This window comes from Kogia breviceps, chromosome 15 (genome assembly GCF_026419965.1).
Source record: "Kogia breviceps isolate mKogBre1 chromosome 15, mKogBre1 haplotype 1, whole genome shotgun sequence".
NCBI lineage: Eukaryota > Metazoa > Chordata > Mammalia > Artiodactyla > Physeteridae > Kogia > Kogia breviceps.
The window spans coordinates 61,617,750-61,638,151 of record NC_081324.1 but is presented as its reverse complement, the minus strand read 5'-3'; the positions used below and the strand labels follow the sequence as shown (position 1 = coordinate 61,638,151).

General features: G+C 40.7%; 1 long non-coding RNA gene across 1 annotated transcript in view; it reads left to right on the top strand.

Moving 5' to 3' along the window:
* LOC131742052 (uncharacterized) overlaps positions 1 to 20,402 on the top strand; it is a 212,774-nt gene that overhangs the window by 154,549 nt on the left and 37,823 nt on the right. Inside the window, exon 3 of the long non-coding RNA XR_010837089.1 lies at positions 11,507 to 11,686. This is a non-coding gene — a long non-coding RNA (uncharacterized lncRNA). The remainder of the gene's footprint in view (positions 1 to 11,506; positions 11,687 to 20,402) is intronic.

Sequence of the window (20,402 nt, the reverse complement as noted above, 5' to 3'; positions counted from 1 at the left end):
GTCCCACCCTCCCCTTCCCCCACTATGTCCACACGTCTGTTCTCTATGTCTGCGTCTCTACTCCTGCCCTGCAAATAGGTTCATCTGTACCATTTTTCTACATGTTTTAAATCAATAAGGGGAAATAAATTATTTGATATATGGCATTGGGAAATCTGGCTGTTTATTTATCTGTGAAAACACTAAAGTATATCTCCACCTCACCTCACTCTAGTGTAAAAATGAACTGCAAATGTAGAAGCTTTATGTATTTAAAAATTGAAGGGCTTCCCTGGTGGTGCAGTAGTTGAGAGTCCGCCTGCCGATGCAGGGGATGCGGGTTCGTGCCCCGGTCCGGGAGGATCCCACATGCCGCGGAGCAGCTGGGCCTGTGAGCCATGGCCGCTGAGCCTGTGCGTCCGGAGCCTGTGCTCCACAATGGGAGAGACCACAGCGGTGAGAGGCCCGCGTACCGCAAAAAAAAAAAAAAAAAAAAAAAAAAAAAAAAAAAAAAAAAAAAAAAATTGAAATATGAGATTTTCCTAAAGAATACAGCTAATTAGTATTTATGATCATGTATACATGTGTATGAGATATATCCAGTGAGAGGATGATTGTGATAAAAGCCTTTCCAGGAATGTTAGAAAAACCAGATACCATAAAAAAAGATGAATAAATTTACTTCCAAGAGAATAAAACTTCTCTATGTCAAAAAAACTTCACAGAAACTGAAAGAAAAACCAAAAAAGAGAAAATAGTCTGAACAAAATTGACATGTAAGTATTATTATAAAGACGAAGAACGTTTTTTAAAAAAACAGAATATGCAAAGGATGTACACAGACAGTTCATAAAAGAATTACAAACGGCCAGTAAGCATATTAGAAGAGTGTTAATCTTGCAGATACACATGAAAATAGATACTTTTCTCCTATGCAATTTGCTTTTAAGATAAAAGAAAACTACTGAACATTTAAATCTTTTTGCTAGTGTTTTTTCCTTTGAGTGCAAATCCCACTTCAGGGAATTTGCCCCAGTACTGTCATCTCTGCCTTGTCTACACTATGTGAATAAAGATCACACCGCATTTCCATTTACAGGGAATGGGTTAAATAAATTACTGCATGATAACTTAGTGGAATATGATCCAATCATGAAGATGACAATGTAAATAGTAATTTTGACATGGCAACATGGTGAAGGCGTATTATTCAGTTACAGCACATCTAGTACAAACTCATTTATGTAAACCTGTTTATCCAATCTCTATCCATATACGCGTATATAAGAAGAGAGAAAAATGGCTGGTGGACATTCATGAAAATGATAAGAATGGTTTCCTCTGCGCTCCAGAAAAGTGAGGTGGCTTTATCTTCCTTTTTGTACTTTATTGTATTGCTTGAAGTTTTTGTTTTTGTGTGTTAGTTCGTTTGTTTTAACAGGAATCAGTTCATCTAGTAGCTAAAATGGAAGCAACCCCAGTGTCCATTAACAGATGATAGATAAACAAAATGTGGTCTATACATACAGTACTATTCAGCCATAAAAAGGAAGGACATTCTGACACACGCTACCACATGGATGAACCTTAGAGACATTAGGTTAAGTGAAATAAACCACCCTCAAGAAGACAAACACTGTATGATTCCACTTCTATGAGTCACCTTATATGAGTCAAACTCACAGAGAAGGAAAGTAGAATGGCGGCTGCCAGGGGCTGGGGGAGGGGGAAGTGAGGAGATAGTGTTTAATGGGGACAGAATTTCATGTTGCAAGAGGAGAAGAGTTTTGGAGATGGATGGTGGTGATGGTTACACAATGATGTGATGCACCTAGTACCACTGAACTGTATGTTTAATAATGGTTAAGGTAGTTGTAAAGGAAAAACTAACACACTATTGTAAAACAATTATACTCCAATAAAGATGTTAAAAAAATTAAAAATAAAAAAAAAAAATAAAATAAAAATAATGGTTAAGATGGTAAATTTACATCATGTGTATTTTACCACAATAGAAACAAACAAAAAAGGAATTGATCCACAAGAATGTTCCACCCCCCCCACACACAATCTATTAAATTTAGCAGGAAGATTTATCAGTGTGTGAAGTGAACTGGGAGACCGTGGAGCAGATGTGAGGAATCAAATACCTCATTTGGGGGGAACCTCTTACAAAAGAAGAAACATCCAGGAAGCAGATGGCCAGGCAGGTGTTGACATTCCTCTGATTACATCCAGAGACACCAAAGGGTGGCACAGCCAGCGATGTTAGGAGGCCAGATTTCATAGAATTGAACAGCTTTTTTTCTTTAACACATAAAATAGACCAAGGGTGCTTCACAAAATAGGAGGAGGCACTGTTGGTCCGAGTGTAGCCTTTTAGCTTATCTTTTAAAAGTGGAAACCAAGATGTAGGCAATAGGATTTCATAACAATTTTTATTCATTCTCATCACCGCTACGATTGAGGTCTATTTTGCTCACCATCCAATTTTATTTTTATTCTGATTCCACCCAAATAAATATGAATAGCAGGGCTTTCTGTGCCTCCTGGGAGCTCTGTGTGGGCGAATCTCAGTGAATGCTGTCAGCCTTAAAAATAGAAGCACCATCAAAGGAGTAGGCTTCCTCTGCCTAGGCCACGGCCAGAGAAGCACAACAAGGCCACCTCAAGGGAGAGGCGATGGAGAGAACTCGTCCTGCACAAAACGTTCCTGAGCTGAAAGTAACACAGGTATGAAGAAGAGAAGGAAAAATGTCAGGTAATGTGAATTGACAGGCGCGCCCCAAGGTTGCTTCAAAGAGGGTGACTCAGAGCCACAAGTGCACCAGCCAGACCAGAGACGGAAAGCACAGCGATTCCACAGAGGACTGAACCATATAAAATCTGCCTTTGTTTCTCATCCCACAGAATTCCCTCTTCACCCATGAGGTTTATACTATTCTCACATGGCGTCCACTGAAGGAAAACAAATGTGATCCTGTCCCATCCGCTAGAAGTACCATTTCCCTAGCTCACGCCACTTGATCCTGGCAATAACAACATACAAAATGAAATATATTTAAGGCAAAATTGATCAGGGTTAATGAGGATAATTATATATCGAGAAGATGAGTGGTTTGCTGGGGAGATAAAATAACTGTGGCTCTTAGTGTAAAAGTATATGGTGCAAAAACTATAAAATTATAATTGTTCTGTACCAGTGATTGGTTCAGAAACTTCTGCTTTAGGTAATCTGACCATGGCTATGGTTCTTGTATTTGATTGTCTCTCCAGGTGTTGGTGGGTGTTTGCCCTGTGACCTCACTTGCATGATGGGTCTACGGAAATTTATTGATTTTTAGTGTGTTTCCTTTTGGTGAGAGAGGGAGTAACGACCTCCAAGCTCTTTACATGTTGGCGAAACTAGAAGTGGGAATTAAATTTTGAATGTTTTAAACATTTGTGACTTGCTTGAATGAGAGAAAGGGAGTGAGGGAAGGAGAGAGGCAGTACCTGCTGTATCAGTCAGGACAGGCTGGGTAGCAAACAATCCCCAAATCTCAGTGGCTGAAAACTACGAAGGTGGACATTGAACCTTCAGGATGGTGGAGTGAAGAGCATGGCAGACTTTCTCCCTCAAAAGAAATGATAAAAATGGACAGTCATTGCAGGACTCTAGAAAATGACCAAGGCAAACAACAATTGAGAAGCTTTATTCAAGGAAAACAACTGAAACTTTGGTGAGAACAGTGAAAGTCTGTGGCATCTTAGCCAGGGGCTGCTGCCCCTCCTCTCCCACCTCCCTCCAGACCATTGGTGGCGGAGGTTCTTCCAGGACAGGGCGAGGCAGGGAGTGAGGACACAGCTTCTTTGCCAGAGGGGTTAACTTGGTTTGGAGGGGAGCAAAGAAACACTCCCTACCGAGGTGTTTTGTTTAAGGATCTAGGCGACAAACGATCAGGGAAGGTGAACATCTCAGATGGCCTGAGTTGAGATTCCAGGTGGGACAGAAACAAACAGACCCGGCAGGATTTTAACCGAGTGATCCAAGTAACAAGATGGCCATCATGGTTCTCGATAAGATCCCACATTCCCTGAAGGTCTTTCATTTGCTTTAATATCATTAAAAATCCTATAAATGAAACTCACCTTAATTTTGCAAGAGAGCAAAGATTCAAAACCAGGCTCGGGTGATAAACAATAAAATCACAATATTTTCCTCAGTGTTCTATGTTATCTAAAGTAAGTTAGGGGCTTCCCTGGTGGCGCAGTGGTTGAGAGTCCGCCTGCCGATGCAGGGGACACGGGTTCGTGCCCCGGTCCGGGAGGATCCCATATGCCACAGAGCAGCTGGGCCCGTAAGCCATGGCCGCTGAGCCTGCGCGTCCGGAGCCTATGCTCCGCAACAGGAGAGGCTGCAGCAGTGAGAGGCCTGCGCACCGCAAAAAATAAATAAATAAAGTTAGATGTTAAGGAATAAAATTCTTTTAGCTTAAGAAGTTATCACTTAAACTACAGAAGCAGTAATGGCTTTTGGTAGAATTGTAGAAGGAATTTACTGAGTGTGATTCCATCTCTTTTGGAAAACTAGGGTTAATACTCTTAATTTACTGTGCTTTAGAAAGGAAAAAGCTATTTATACTGTTCATTTTCTTTGCACAAATCTGTTACTTTAAGGAAACTCTTCTGTGATGGTTTTTCTAAAAACGTCCCATTCCAAGCATCCAGTTTGTCTTAGATGGGTGTGACTAATTTACATTTTTGGAGCTCCGAGGTATAGGGAATGGAGTGCATTCTGAATTTCCCATTGATTTAATTGCTTCTGGGTGTGTGCATTCCATATGTTTTAAGTTAAATACTTCTGGAGCCCTGTACTTCATTAAATGGAACCCTAAGGCAGTTGGTGACCAGAATGATGATCGGAATGGGAGAATTAGGAAAATAAGGGTGAGGAGATCATTGGCTTGATGATATCAAATATCCAAAAGCCACAAGAATTTTAATTACTTTCAAAACACTGCATAGGCTTCTTAGAAAACATGAAGTGGATGTTTATTTAGTTACATCTCTTTTGCAACATTAGCCAATAAAGTTTCCTTGGACAAAAAACGGAGCTTCATGTATTGAAAACGGCTACTTTTTTAAAAAAAATTTTATTCAAGTGTAGTTGATTTGCAGTGTTGTGTTAATTTCTGCTGCACAGCAAAGTGATCAGTTATACATATATATTCTTTTTCATATTCTTTTCCATGTGGTTTATCACAGGATATTGAATATAGTTCCCTGTATTGTAAAATAGGACGTTGTTTATCCATTCTATATATAATAGTCTGTTAATCCCAAACTCCAAGTCCATCCCTCCCCTAACCTCACCCTTGGCAACCGCAAGTCTGTTCCCTCTGTCTGTGAGTCTTTCTGTTTCATAGATAAGTTCAGAAACTGGCTACTTCTAATGCAAGTGACCATTTCTATTGAAATAATCTATTTCTAATGGAAAGACTGCTAAAGAGCATGCTTGAATGGTAATTGAAATTGTTTTAAATTTACATTGTCTTGCTCTTCTTGTAACAATAAATGTATTATGACATTTTATTACTGTTTTCATCAAAGTGACAAAAATTAACATGTTCCACTTCATCTCCATCCTTCATCTTTTTTCTGGACTGTGTAAATACAGCAGTACTTATGTGGTACTCAATCTAGTGCTGTAGTATTGTTACTGTTGTCACGGTAGCAGAAGCAGTACTAGTGTACAGTGGTGAGTGGTAAATAAAGAAAGCACTGTCGGGCTTCCCTGGTGGCGCAGTGGTTGAGAGTCCGCCTGCTGATGCAGCAGATACGGGTTCGTGCCCCGGTCTGGGAGGATCCCACATGCCGTGGAGCGGCTGGGTTGTGAGCCATGGCCGCTGAGCCTGCGTGTCCGGAGCCTGTGCTCCGCAGCGGGAGAGGCCACAACAGTGAGAGGCCCGCGTACCGCAAAACAAAAACAAAAACAAAACAAGAAAGCACTGTCTCTTTCCTCATCAGGCTTAAGCCCAAGGAGACAATAAGCAAGTGAACGTATACAGAAATAATTTAAAATTATGGAGAACTCTGAAAAAAATTCCTGTGGGTGATGGGGAGGTACCAATAATATAAGCTTGTCAGGGAGACTCTCTGTGGATTTGGGACCTTCAGGAATGTGTCCTAAAAGATGGAAACGAGCCAGTCTTGTGAGGTTTACATCTTCTCATTGGGAAGATGGGCACTGCCTTCCTTGTCGGGTGCCTTGTGTTTGATGTTACTTCATACTCTGTGTGGCTTAAATTGTGGCACATATGGTCACTTCTCAAAACCTCAGTCATTACTTCTGTAATAATGGGACTGTTAACTAGTAACTCGTAGCTCATACATGACATGTTTGTAATTAAGGATTTAACATGATAATGTACAAAAAGGATTTGCCATACAGGATGCATTCAATTATTGCTATAATTATTACAGTTTTCACATTAGCTGCATTCTGTCCTTTTCTTATTTAACCACATAATGTCAGAAATAGTTACGCAGATTTATGAGTAAATTGGTATCATCAGAAACCATTCCCTAGTATCTGGGCAGACCTCAGTTTGTAAGTCACCTTGTGAATTCCTGTCTCTTTACTACTTGGATTTTTTTTCTCTAAATTCACCAATCACCCTCAATTTTTCATTTTGATTTTACTTGGGTAAAATAAACATCCACGTTGCTCCTCTGTTTTTGTTTTTTTTTTTTTTAAATCAACAAACCATAAGCAAACCCAAAATCCCAACCCACAAAAAATCACCACCAAACAACGATGGGATTCAGATGCAGATTTATGTAGGCCTGGCCCAAATGAATAGCTTGATGATAATCTAGTTCAAGTTTCTTTTTCAGCCTCTCCCTCCCCTAAATTTATAAATTAATAGTTGCTATATGAAAGGATATTAACAGACTTTATTTCACGCATACAAAATTTATAAGGTATTCAGGTAAAGATGTTAGCGCCAAGGGAGCGCGGTTGTAATGTAAATATAAATTTTAAAAACCTGAAGAAGTCCTTTTTTAAAGTCACGGGTTTTAAGCCATTTGATTATAGTGTGTGTTGGTCTAATTTGCATCATGGTCCTTATGCTTGAGTTTCACTGAGCTTTCGGATCTGTGGGTTTACAGTTTTCATGAAATCAGGAAAATTTTAAGACATTATTTTTCCAAATATTTTTTTCTGTGCCCTCTTCTAAAGGGACTGGAATTACCCATGTATTAGGACACTTGAAGTTGGTCCACAGCTCACAGCTGCTCTATTTATTCGCAGTATTTTTTCTGTGTTTCATCATTTTGGACAGTTGTTATTTCTATGTCTTTTCTTCCATGGTGTCTAACCTACTGTTTATCCCATTCAGTGTACTTTTCATCTCAGGTATTGTATTTTTTTACCTAGAATTTCAATTGGGACTATTTTATATCATCTGTATCTCTACTTAACATTTCCTCTACCTTTTCAATGTAGGGAATATAGATATAAGAACATGTTAACGTCTTTGCCTGCTAGTTCTATCATTTACATCATTTCTTGGTCTGTTTGCATGAATGGACTGACCTATGTGGATGCACTCTCCTGCTTCCTTGCATGCCTGGTAAGATTTCACCGGGATGCCAGGTATTGTGAAACTTAACCTCATGGGTGCTCCTTCTCAGAATATTTTGTATTCCTAGAATATTCTTGAGCTTTGTTCTACATACAATTTGATCTTTTCAAGTTTCAGTTTCAAGCTTTGTGAGCCAAATACCCTTCTGAGTATTCTCCCTGATGCCCCCGGCTTTATGAGGTTTTACTCCCTGACTGGCAGGAAAAGTGAGCTTCTCCTACCCCTGAGAGTCAGGATGTGTTCCCTCTGCTTCATCTGGGGGCTGCTTCCCGGGGGGGGGGGGGGGGGGGTGACGACTGATCAACACTCAACTGAGAATCCCCCAGGGCGCTCTCTCCTGTCCTCTGCCTGCCAGGGCCTCCCCAGGTCCCAGCTCCATCCCCCCAAATCGAAGAGATTGCTGAGCGATTCTGGGTTGCTGCAGTCCCAAACTCTCTCGAGGTGGTCGGTCAGGGCAGAAGTGGGGTCACCTCATTCGTTTCTCATTTCTCAGGGATCAGGTTTGTGCTGGCTGCCGTCTGATAGATAAAAACCATTGTTTCATATACTTTATCTTAGTTTTTAGTTGTTTCAGGTAGGAGAACGAATCTGGTTCTTGGCTGAAAATAGAAGTCCTCCGAAGAAGGAAGTTTTTAAGGCAAGCTGTGTGCGCTAATTTTAGAGAAAGTTCTGAGTTCTTTGCCTAATCACCCACCCTCCTGATATCCTGCAATCACGATGTGTTAAATCTGACATTTCGTGTGATAAGCTTATAAAAATAAAGAAGTCAGCATTTTATTGAGTATGAATGACAGCATTTCAGTAAAGGAAAATGAAATTCCTCTTAAGACTAAATAAAGGCATTTTTAAGTTCTCTCAACTCTCTGTTAACATTAGAAAAAAGTTTATAAGAACAAAAAATATCCTAGATTAATTGTGGGCAACTGGTTCATTTTAATAGCAGAGTACTCAGTATTTCCTTATTGGGGGACTTGCTTTTAATATTTATGCATAATAATATGCATGCAATGAATTAATTTTTCTTGGTGTTGTTTAGAGATCTAATAAAAATGTACACATATGCCTGGAATGACTCTTTTTTAAAAAAAGGGGGTTTACTGAGATGGTAAAATGGGTAGACTGCTAAAAATAGAGGAACAAGTTTACTAGAACTACAATTATTATTTCTTAAATAGATAAAATCTGTCAGGGACAATGGTTAAGTTTCTTCAATTTTGTCTGGTAGCTAGTAGGAGAATACTTTTTAACCCTGACCTTCCCCAAATTTCCAAACATTAAATATAAGGAAAATTTAATTTTTAGCCAAATACTATGTCCACATAGGACATTTCGATTGAACAAAAGTAGTGTTGTGCAATTAATATGCTTATATTTTTTTGTTTCCTACATAAAGTTCTTCTATTTCAAACAGTTTAAACAATTTGTGATGCTAGACCCAATCTCAGGCAGGCTAGGGCCTGTTTCAATGCTGTTCCTTATCAATATTTTCACAGCTTGAAATATTTTGAAGAGCTTTAAATATGTACAAGTACATTAATTTTTAGTGATTTGCTTCTGTATATTAGCTTCTGGTTCTGAGTGAACCAAGAGATTGTTTATTTTATAACTTCGAAGTAAAGAATGTACCCTTTAGCAATTCGGGGTCATACTTTAAAATAAAGAAATACTTTTCTACTTTTATTTTGTGGAAATTTGCTTCAGAGTTTTCCAAAACTCCTTTCCATAAATTCTATTCACTGGCTACTAAACGGAGCAATACCAAAGAAATTTGTCATATGTTCCGATCTTTTATAATTTCTTACAAAATTTATTACTGTTTGTTATTTTTTGGGGGGGAGGGGCAGGTTAGATGGAAAATACAACATACCTTCCGTTTTCCGCGTGAAAAGAGCAGGAAGCCTCCACATACATCACACGTGGAGAAGGCTAAGGTCTATTTTTTAGTGTGGAGTCATGAAGGGCATTTCAGAGTGCAGGCACTTGATGTTCACCCTTCTGTTTCCTTAGCAGGCTCAGCACATGCCCGCTGGGGGTTCTAGGATTTGACCTTTGCTGTCAGTCTGGTTGCTGGGACAAGGTGGGGCCTGATCCTGAGTGGGCGGGCGGCAAGCCTTGTCTCAGAAGGAAACTGCCTCATCCTCGGCCCCCTGTATGATCCCCAAACGAGGGTGGGCAATCTTCCAATAAGGAGAAGTGGGTCACTTCTGCAGGCCTAAGGGTTCAAGAGAATCTGAAACTCAAAATTCCTGACTGCATCCACCAGACATTTCCCACTCCAGGTCTCACTGTCCTTCTTCACTCCTGGAGCTCGGCTACCACAACAGGGACCTGCCAGGCTGAGAACTCACCGTCGGAAGCTCTGCTATTCCTACGACGAAGCCTTGGCCTTGGTGCTTCCCTGTCTGTCCTTCGTCTTCAGGAGATGAGGGTTTCATTACGTACCACCAAGGGGTCCCCTGCCATTTGCTGGTTTCTCTCCTCAATGCTGTCTCCCTCCCCATCACTAGGAACACCTTTGCCTTTTAACAGGGCAGTAGTTCTGGAAGCTCCCCTCCAACAGCAAAGTCCCAGCAGTAATGAGAGTTAGCAGATCCTACCTTTGGCTATAGCTTGAAAGTGCTTGACCAGTTCTGCTCTGAGAAGCTGACTCCCCGTATATTGTACTGATCTCTTACCAAAGGCCCGGCCCCAGCTGACAATCCATCTCGACAAGACAAATGCTGTGCGTTTTCCTAGCCTTTCTGCTAAATGACTGCACCCAGTCTCGGCAGTAAGTTGAAAAACTTTTCAGGTTGAAATGTGTTACATTTAAGTCCCATCAGCAAAACGTCCTCCGCTGCTCGGACCACTCTTTGTTGGGTTAGGAATAGATCTTTCTTTGCCACTTGTCATTTTGTCGTGGCCACAGACCATTTACTCTTCCAGGGTTCAGGCTTCAGGAGGAACCCTAGCAGCTGAATCAGAATTGCAACAACACTGGTTTTACATTCAGATGTTGATTTCGCTGTGCAGAGAAGACAAACGTCTCCACTCAGAAAGGTGCTCGGCAGGGGAAGCCGGAATTGGGTCTAAGAGCACCAGACACGGCACCTGCCCTGCGTGGACGCTATGGGGGGAATGAAAGGGACATTAGCCTCCTTCTCAAGCATCGGAGGCTCGGCCCTGCTCAGCCCTCCCTCCCACCACTACCCGTGATTCTACTTGTAGTGTGAAACATGGACTCCATTCATTGCCCACCTTATCATATGTATTCCACGAAGTTAAGCCTGATCTCTAACGAGGCTGCAGAGCATTGCTTTGCTCTGAATCAATCAGATCTTTGAAATCTTTGAGGTTCTGGGGGAAACTGGATTTCCCACATGAGTCAGCCAATCACTCTGAAACTGACAAAGGAGAAATTTGGGTTTTGGGACCGCACAGCTCGGGCCCGCTCCCTGGCCACCCTCGCCAACATCCCCCTGTCCCCACAGTTGCATCAAGTTATAAACGCTGTCTGGCAGCCTAAAGGCATCACTGGCTGTTTAATTCTTGCCCCGTGAACGTAACTGCCTGACGTGAACAGTGAAAAATCTGTCTTGAGTTTAGAAAACCTTCCTATGAGAAACATTCCTGGCTTCCCGAAGAAGCAGTCAGCAGTTCTTTAGAATTTAATATCGTAGTCGAGAAGATTAATTTATACCATTATACCATAATGAATGTGTACCTGGCTAACTGTGATACACTCCTCTGGAAAAAATAATACAATCAATATAAAATATTGGTACCATCTGATATTTGACAGACTGTCAACACGGTGCCAAATATTTTTTTAAAATTATGTGCTTGCATCTGTGGCTCTCAGGGCAAAGGGTTTGAAAGACTCATCTTTAAAGTATGGTATTTTCCCCTCCCTTCAGGATTTCTCCACTGGGAAAGAACTGGAAAACTGGGAGCGATTCAGGACTCTGAGGTCACATAGTTTTAAGTGGACCCGGGCGACTGCCATGGCTCCGATGACCTCCTGCTCTGAGAGACAGACCATCTCCTCGGGACGAGCCAGGGGCTGGCACACAGGAGGATGTTTGCCTCTGTTTCAGGTAGTTGTTGAAATCGTACTCTCTTTGCTCATGATACGGCAGGCAAAACCAAACAATCCCTAACTCATCCATTTAAAATAACTGAAAAAAAAATGCTAGACTGAATAAGAGGTTTTATTTTCCCCCTTGTCTGAGATTTAAAAAATAAGAGATATCGTGTTATGCTTTCATCTTAATTATTATCTCAAATAAGTCTAAGAACATGTGCCTGGGTAGAGGTCTTTGGGATTCTGCTTTAGTGACTAACTTAAACAATGATTTGCGGGCTTCCCTCGTGGCACAGTGGTTAGGAATCCACCTGCCAATGCAGGGGACATGGGTTTGATCCCTGGTCCGGGAAGATCCCACATGCCACAGAGCGACTAAGCCCGTGCGCCACAACTACTGAGCCTGCGCTCTAGAGCCTGTGAGCCACAACTACTGAAGCCCGCTCTCCGGGAGAGCTCTCTAGAGCCCATGCTCCTCAACAAGAGCAGCCCGTGCACCACAACCAAGAATAGCCCCGGCTCACCGCAACTAGAGAAAGCCCGCGCACAGCAACGAAGACTCAATGCAGCCGTAAATAGACAAATTTATTTTTCAAAAAAAGAAAGAATGATTTGAAATGAATTTTTACTTACAACTAACAATGATATTAATTGTTACTGTGTTCTGTACATATGATATTATACCATGAAATACAGAATGCTATATCACATATATAATATGTAATGAAGCTACTATTATTATCTCCACTTTGCAAATGAAAGAGAGTCTAGGTAACTAACCTAAGTGCTCCAAGGCCACAGGCAAACTATTTGTTGAGCTGGAACTTGAACCAAGATCTGCCTGACCCTAAAGCTACACTTACAGTGTCTCTCTTAAAGGCTGCTTGATGCTCCAGCTCTGGGAAAACGGGAAGAGAGAACCTAGCTTTTAAAAATCAACATGTGTTGGGCTTCCCTGGTGGCGCAGTGGTTGAGAGTCCGCCTGCCGATGCAGGGGACACGGGTTCGTGCCCCGGTCCGGGAAGATCCCACATGCCACGGAGCGGCTGGGCCCGTGAGCCATGGCCACTGAGCCTGCGCATCCGGAGTCTGCGCTCCGCAACGGGAGAGGCCACAACAGTGAGAGGCCCGCGTACCACCAAAAAAAAAAAAAAAAAAAAAAAATCAACATGTGTGGTTCAAGTCCTTCCTCTGCCCCTAACAAGCTGGGTGTTCTTAGCAAACCTCACCTTCTTTATCATGAAGACTCAATGCGATAACCTCTAGACAGCACTCAGCACAGTGCTAGAGTAAGATTAACTTGTTAACTGCTAACTTCTTTCCATGAAAATGTATGAGATTTTCTTAGGACAAGTGTGAACATCACAGCTAGGGAGATGGGCTAAATCTTCACTGCCCAATATGGCAGCCCCAAGGGATAAGGCTATTTAAATTTACATTAGATTTAAAGTTAAATACAATCTTTTAAAAAAACAAACACTTCATATCATGGAAAGACCTCTAAACACCAATAGGGGTATAAGAATGAGAACAACCTTATAAGATAAGGCCAGGATGGAAATACTCCTTTGGGCGCTCAGGGGCCCTGGGGGTGGGGGTGGGAGACGGAAGGCAGTGGGGTCCGTGTGAGTCACTCTGTCTAGTGTCTGGAGTGGGGAGACCCCCAGGGTTTCCTGGGCTTTTCCCAGGCGCATGGCAAGGAACGTGAAATTATCCCAAAGGAGGCTCCTGATTGTAAGCCAAGATGCGAACACCCTGTCCTGAGGAGCAAGGCTGTTGGGAGAGCCGTGATGTGGGCAGAAAAGACTGATGACCCCTCAGAACCTCTAGACTCTCCTCTGTCCAAAGCTCCACAGAGGTGACAGGTGGGTAAATGTTTGACAGACAGGCAGAGACCTTCAGGGCTGCCGTGGGGGAAATGGATGTGAGAGGCAGCGTGAGATGCTAGGACAGGGTCCAGCGGTGCCGGGTACCACCTGGCTGAACTCGAGCAATTGCTTCCCCTGTCTGCCCCCCAACCCTCACCTTTAAGAGGCGGTGATGCTCCATGACGTAGGTGTGGAAGTGACGATGTGATTACCTGGCCCATAGGGGCACTACATTGATTATTGTAAAATCACCTATGTAGTTATGGCTACTTACACCCCAGAGCTGCACCAGCTGTTGCAAGGAACATAAAGAAGTGTAAAAACTTTGCCAGGCCCTTCAGAAGCCTGCACTTTTCCAGGGGAAGAAAGACGTCCCACCGGCCTCTCTGGGCTGACTGGGTAATTTATAGTCCAAAGTGTAACGTATAGTCTGCGAGTAGAAATGCACAAGTGTTCATTGTGCTGCTATAACAGGTGTCACCAGGACCGTCCTGGCAGTTGGGTGTGTGGTCACCCTGCATCACATCCAAAAATCCCTGCTCTCCCGGGACAAGGTGGGGCCTCCTGCCCGGCTTCCGTGGCCTTCAGTTTTCCCATCAGAGCCCTTGCCACGTTGCGTGGAACTGTTTACTATGCTCTCTCATATCTAATCCCAAATAAACACCTGCTCATGTTGTCAGGTAAGAGGCAACGTCACGATCAGGAACTGTGTTCATCCGCTTAGCCCTTCATCCCAGTGCTGGGCGTGTATTTGGGCTCAATAATCAGTTGTTGAATAGTTATAACTTTAGAGGTGAGTGGTATCTACAGGTATCAGTGATTAGGCTCTAGTTTTCTGTCTCATCGGACTATCTGAATGTGTGTGTTCATATGTGTAAAGTAGAATATTTAATCCCCACATGTGTGTAGGGTAAAGTCCCCCAATGCATCAATTATTCCACTGTCCAATATGGCAGCTACCAGCCATAGGTGGTTATTTAAATATAAATTAATAAAAATGAAGTAATATTAAGGATTCAGTACCTCATTTGCGCTAGTCACACTTCCGCTGCTCAATGGCCGTGTGCAGCTCCTGGTGACCACACAGGGCAGCAGAGATGTGGGACATTCCCATCACTGCAGCGGGTTCTCTGAACAGTGCTGGTCTATGTGTATGTGCCCATGGCAAAAGAACTCTGAAAAGTCAATAATTATGAAAGTTCCTCAAAATAAGAGGCTACCCTCCTACTGGATATCATAGGAAATGTTTTCTTGGAAAACATTTATAAAGGTTAAATGATAGAGGGAAGGAAATTTGTTTGCCGAAAACCCCTAATTATTCTAAAATCTCTAATTACATCTTTCCTTTTAGACACATATTATTGGCATTAGTTTTGTGCATCTCATACAAATTCTTTAATTTTATTCTTTTCCTTCGCACTACCCTTTTGTTTGAAACCTAAAATTGGCTTCTAATGAGCACATCTAATGATTTCCATTTTCATTTCAATAATATAAAATTATATAATATATGTATAATATATATAATATAAAATTGTAAGCCTTATGCTTACAATCTGTAGTATCTGTACTATCATTCTTTATATTACAAACGTTTTCATTTTTCAAAATGAATAATGGAAAATTCAGTAAAACATTAAAGGTATGGTACAAATGCAGCTTTAACAGAGAAAGGTAATGACAGGCAGAACTGAACAAAGCTAACCTGCAGTTTGAAAAGTTGGCTCTTGGGAGGACAAAGTCTGAATGGCATCTGAGTTCTGGGTCACTGGTGTCTGGGAATAAACTGAATCCCCGACGTGGGTCAGTGGTCACTAGTTATGCTGACGAGATGAACTGGAGATTCTGGGTCTTCCCTCCCACATCCACTCTCCCCATGCTCCCCTGCCCTGAGCCTGGGGCTGATTTCTAGGACGGGCTCAGACATGTCTGGTGCATTGGTTTCCCCTGGTTAGTGGATAGGAGATGCAGGAAGGTAGTGGGGCCAGCGGTGCGTCAGTCCCTTCAGCCTGGACAGAGGCGGTGCAGGTCTGGGGCTGGCAGTTTTGGCTTGACCCCTGCTGCTCCGTCATCCCCTGCTGTTGTTTGGACCCTGGTCGCACATTGGTAAGCACTCTTTCACTAAACTCTTTTTTTTCCCCAAGGCTTTCTTTTTTTTTTTTTTTTTTAACATCTTTATTGGAATATAATTGCTTTACAATGGTATATTAGTTTCTGCTTTATAACAAAGTGAATCAGTTATACATATGTTCTCATATCTCTCCCCTCTTGCATCTCCCTCCCCCCTACCCTTCCTATCCCACCCCTCTAGGTGGTCACAAAGCACCGAGCTGATCTCCCTGTGCTATGCAGCTGCTTCCCACTAGCTATCCACCCTAAGTTTGGTAGTGTATATATGTCCATGCCACTCTCTTACTTTGTCACAGCTTACCCTTCCCCTCCCCATATCCTCAAGTCCATTCTCTAGTAGGTCTGTGTCTTTATTCCTGTCTTGCCCCTAGGTTCTTCATGACCTTTAAAAAAATTTTTTTTTCTTAGATTCCATATATATGTGTTAGCATACGGTATTTGTTTTTCTCTTTCTGACTTACTTCACTCTGCATGACAGACTCTAGGTCCATCCACCTCACTACAATTAACTCAATTTTTTTTCTTTTTATGGCTGAGTAATATTCCATTGTATATATATGCCACATCTTCTTTATCCATTCATCTGTTGATGAACACTTAGGTTGCTTCCATGTCCTGGCTATTGTAAATGAGCTGCAGTGAACATTTTGGTACATGACTCTTTTTGAATTATGGTTTTCTCAGTGTATATGCCCAGTAGTGGGATTGCTGCGTTGTATGGTAGTTCTATTTTTAGTTTTTTAAGGAACCTCCATACTGTCTTCTATAGTGGCTGTATCAATTTACATTCCCACCAACAGTACAAGAGGGTTCCGTTTTCTCCACACCCTCTCAAGCATTTATTGTTTCTAGATTTTTTGATGATGGCCATTCTGACCGGTGTGAGATAATATCTCATTGTAGTTTTGATTTGCATTTCTCTAATGATTAATGATGTTGAGCATTCCTTCATGTGTTTGTTGGCAATCTGTATATCTTCTTTGGAGAAATGTCTATTTAGGTCTTCTGCCCATTTTTGGATTGGGTTGTGTGTTTTTTTGATATTGAGCTGCATGAGCTGCTTGTAAATTTTGGAGATTAATCCTTTGTCAGTTGCTTCATTTGCAAATATTTTCTCCCATTCTGAGGGCTGTCTTTTCATCTTGTTTATGGTTTCCTTTGCTGTGCAAAAGCTTTTAAGTTTCATTAGGTCCCATTTGTTTATTATTTTTTTATTTCCATTTCCCTAGGAGGTGGGTCAAAAAGGATCTTGCTTTGATTTATGTCATAGAGTTTTCTGCCTATGTTTTTCTCTAAGAGTTGATAGTGTCTGGCCTTACATTTAGGTCTTTAATCCATTTTAAGTTAATTTTTGTGTATGGTGTTAGGGAGTGTTCTAATTTCATACTTTTACATGTACCTGTCCAGTTTTCCCAGCACCACTTATTGAAGAGGCTGTCTTTTGTCCACTGTATATTCTTGACTCCTTTATCAAAGATAAGGTGACCATAGGTGCGTGGGTTTATCTCTGGGCTTTCTATCCTGTTCCATTGATCTATATTTCTGTTTTTTTGCCAGTACCATACTGTCTTGATTACTGTAGCTTTGTAGTATAGTCTGAAGTCAAGGAGCCTGATTCCTCCAGCTCCGTTTTTCTTTCTCAAGATTGCTTTGGCTATTCAGGGTCTTTTGTGTTTCCATACAAATTGTGAAATCTTTTGTTCTAGTTCTGTGAAAAATGCCATTGGTAGTTTGATAGGGATTGCATTGAATCTGTAGATTGCTTTGGGTAGTAGAGACATTTTCACAATGTTGATTCTTCCAATCCAAGAACATGGTATATCTCTCCATCTATTTGTATCATCTTTAATTTCTTTCATCAGTGTCTTATAATTTTCTGCACACAGGTCTTTTGTCTCCTTAGGTAGGTTTATTCCTAGATATTTTATTCTTTTTTTGCAATGGTGAATAGGAGTGTTTTCTTAATTTCACTTTCAGATTTTTCATCATAGTGTATAGGAATGCTAGAGATTTCTGTGCATTAATTTTGTATCCTGCTACTTTACCAAATTCATTGATTAGCTCTAGTAGTTTTCTGGTAACATCTTTAGGATTCTCTGTGTATAGTATCATGTCATCTGCAAACAGTGACAGCTTACTTCTTCTTTTCCGATTTGGATTCTTTTTATTTCTTTTTCTTCTCTGATAGCTGTGGCTAAAACTTCCAAAACTATGTTGAATAATAGTGGTGAGAGTGGGCAACCTTGTCTTGTTCCTGATCTTAATGAAGATGGTTTCAGTTTTTCACCATTGAGGACGATGTTGGCTGTGGGTTTTTCATATATGGCCTTTATTATGTTGAGGAAAGTTCCCTCTATGCCTACCTTCTGGAGGGTTTTTATCATAAATGGGTGTTGAATTTTTTCAAAAGCTTTCTTTGCATCTACTGAGATGATCATATGATTTTTCTCCTTCAGTTTGTTAATATGGTGTATCACATTGATTGATTTGCGTATATTGAAGAATCCTTACATTCCTGGGATAAACCCCACTTGATCATGGTGTATGATCCTTTTAATGTGCTGTTGGATTCTGTTTGCTAGTGTTTTGTTGAGGATTTTTGCATCTATGTTCATCAATGATATTGGCCTGTAGTTTTCTTGCTTTGTGACATCTTTGTCTGGTTTTGGTATCAGGGTGATGGTGGCGTCATAGAATGAGTTTGGGAGTGTTCCTTGCTCTGCTATATTTTGGAAGAGTTTGAGAAGGATAGGTGTTAGCTCTTCTCTAAATGTTTGATAGAATTTGCCTGTGAAGCCATCTGGTCCTGGACTTTTGTTTGTTGGAAGATTTTTAATCACAGTTTCAATTTCAGTGCTTGTGATTGGTCTGTTCATATTTTCTATTTCTTCCTGGTTCAGTCTTGGAAGGTTGTGCATTTCTAAGAATTTGTCCATTTCTTCCAGGTTGTCCATTTTATTGGCATAGAGTTACTTGTAGTAATCTCTCATGGTCCTTTGTATTTCTGCAGTGTCAGTTGTTACTTCTCCTTTTCATTTCTAATTCTGTTGATTTGAGTCTTCTCCCCTTTTTTTCTTGATGAGTCTGGTTAATGGTTTATCAATTTTGTTTATCTTCTCAAAGAACCAGCTTTTAGTTTAATTGATCTTTGCTGTTGTTTCCTTCATTTCTTTTCCATTTATTTCTGCTCTCATCTTTATGATTTCTTTCCTTCTGCTAACTTTGGAGTTTTTTTGTTCTTCTTTCTCTAATTGCTTTAGGTATAAGGTTAGGTTGTGTATTTGAGAAGTTTCTTGTTTCTTAAGGTAGGATTATATTGCTATAAACTTTCCTCTTGGAACTGGTTTTGCTGCATCTCATACGTTTTAGTTTGTGTTTTCATTGTCATTTGTTTCTAGGTAGTTTTTGATTTCCTCTTTGATTTCTTCAGTGATTTCTTGGTTGTTAAGTAGTGTATTGTTTAGCCTCCATGTGTTTGTATTTTTTACATATTTTTTCCTGTAATTGATATCTAGTCTCATAGTGTTGTGGTCGGAAAAGATACTTGATACGATTTCAATTTTCTTAAATTTACCAAGGCTTTATTTGTGACCCAAGATATGATCTATCCTGGAGAATGTTCCATAAGCACTTGAGAAGAAAGTGTATTCTGTTGTTTTTTGGATGGAATGTCCTATAAATATCAACTAAGTCCATCTTATTTAACGTATCATTTAAAACTTGTGTTTCCTTGTTTATTTTCATTTTGCATGATCTGTCCATTGGTGAAAGTGGGGTGTTAAAGTCTCCTACTATGATTGTGTTACTGTCGATTTCCCCTTTTATGGCTGTTAGTATTTGCCTTATGTATTGAGGTGCTCCTATGTTGGGCGCATAAATATTTACAATTGTTATATCTTCTTCTTGGATCAATCCCTTGATCACTATGTAGTGTCCTTCTTTGTCTCTTGTAATAGTCTTTATTTTAAAGTCCATTTTGTCTGATATGAGAATTGCTACTCCAGCTTTCTTTTGATTTCCATTTGCATGGAATATCTTTTTCCATCCCCTCACTTTCAGTCTGTATGTGTCCCTAGGTCTGAAGTGGGTCTCTTGCAGACAGCATATATACAGGTCTTGTTTTTGTATCCATTCATCCAGTCTATGTCTTTTGGTTGGAGCATTTAATCCATTTACATTTAAGGTACTTATCTATATGTATGTTCCTATTACCATTTTCTTAATTGTTTTGGGTTTGCTATTGTAGGTCTTTTCCTTCTCTTGTGTTTCCTGCCTAGAGAAGTTCCTTTAGCATTTGTTGTAAAGCTGGTTTGGTGGTGCTGAATTCTCTTAACTTTTGCTTGTCTGTAAAAGTTTTAATTTCTCCATCAAATCTGAATGAGATCCTTGCTGGTAGAGTAATCTTGATTGTAGGTTTTTCTCCTTCATCACTTTCAATATGTCCTGCCACTCCCTTCTGGCTTGCAGAGTTTCTGCTGAAAGATCAGCTGTTAACCTTATGGGGATTCCCTTGTATGTTATTTGTTGTTCTTCCCTTGCTGCTTTTAATATTTTTTCTTTGCATTTAATTTTTGATAGTTTGATTAATATGTGTCTTGGTGTGTTTCTCCTTGGATTTGTCCTGTGTGGGACTCTCTGTGCTTCCTGGACTTGATTAACTATTTCCTTTCCTATATTAGGGAAGTTTTCAACTATAATCTCTTCAAATATTTTCTCAGTCCCTTTCTTTTT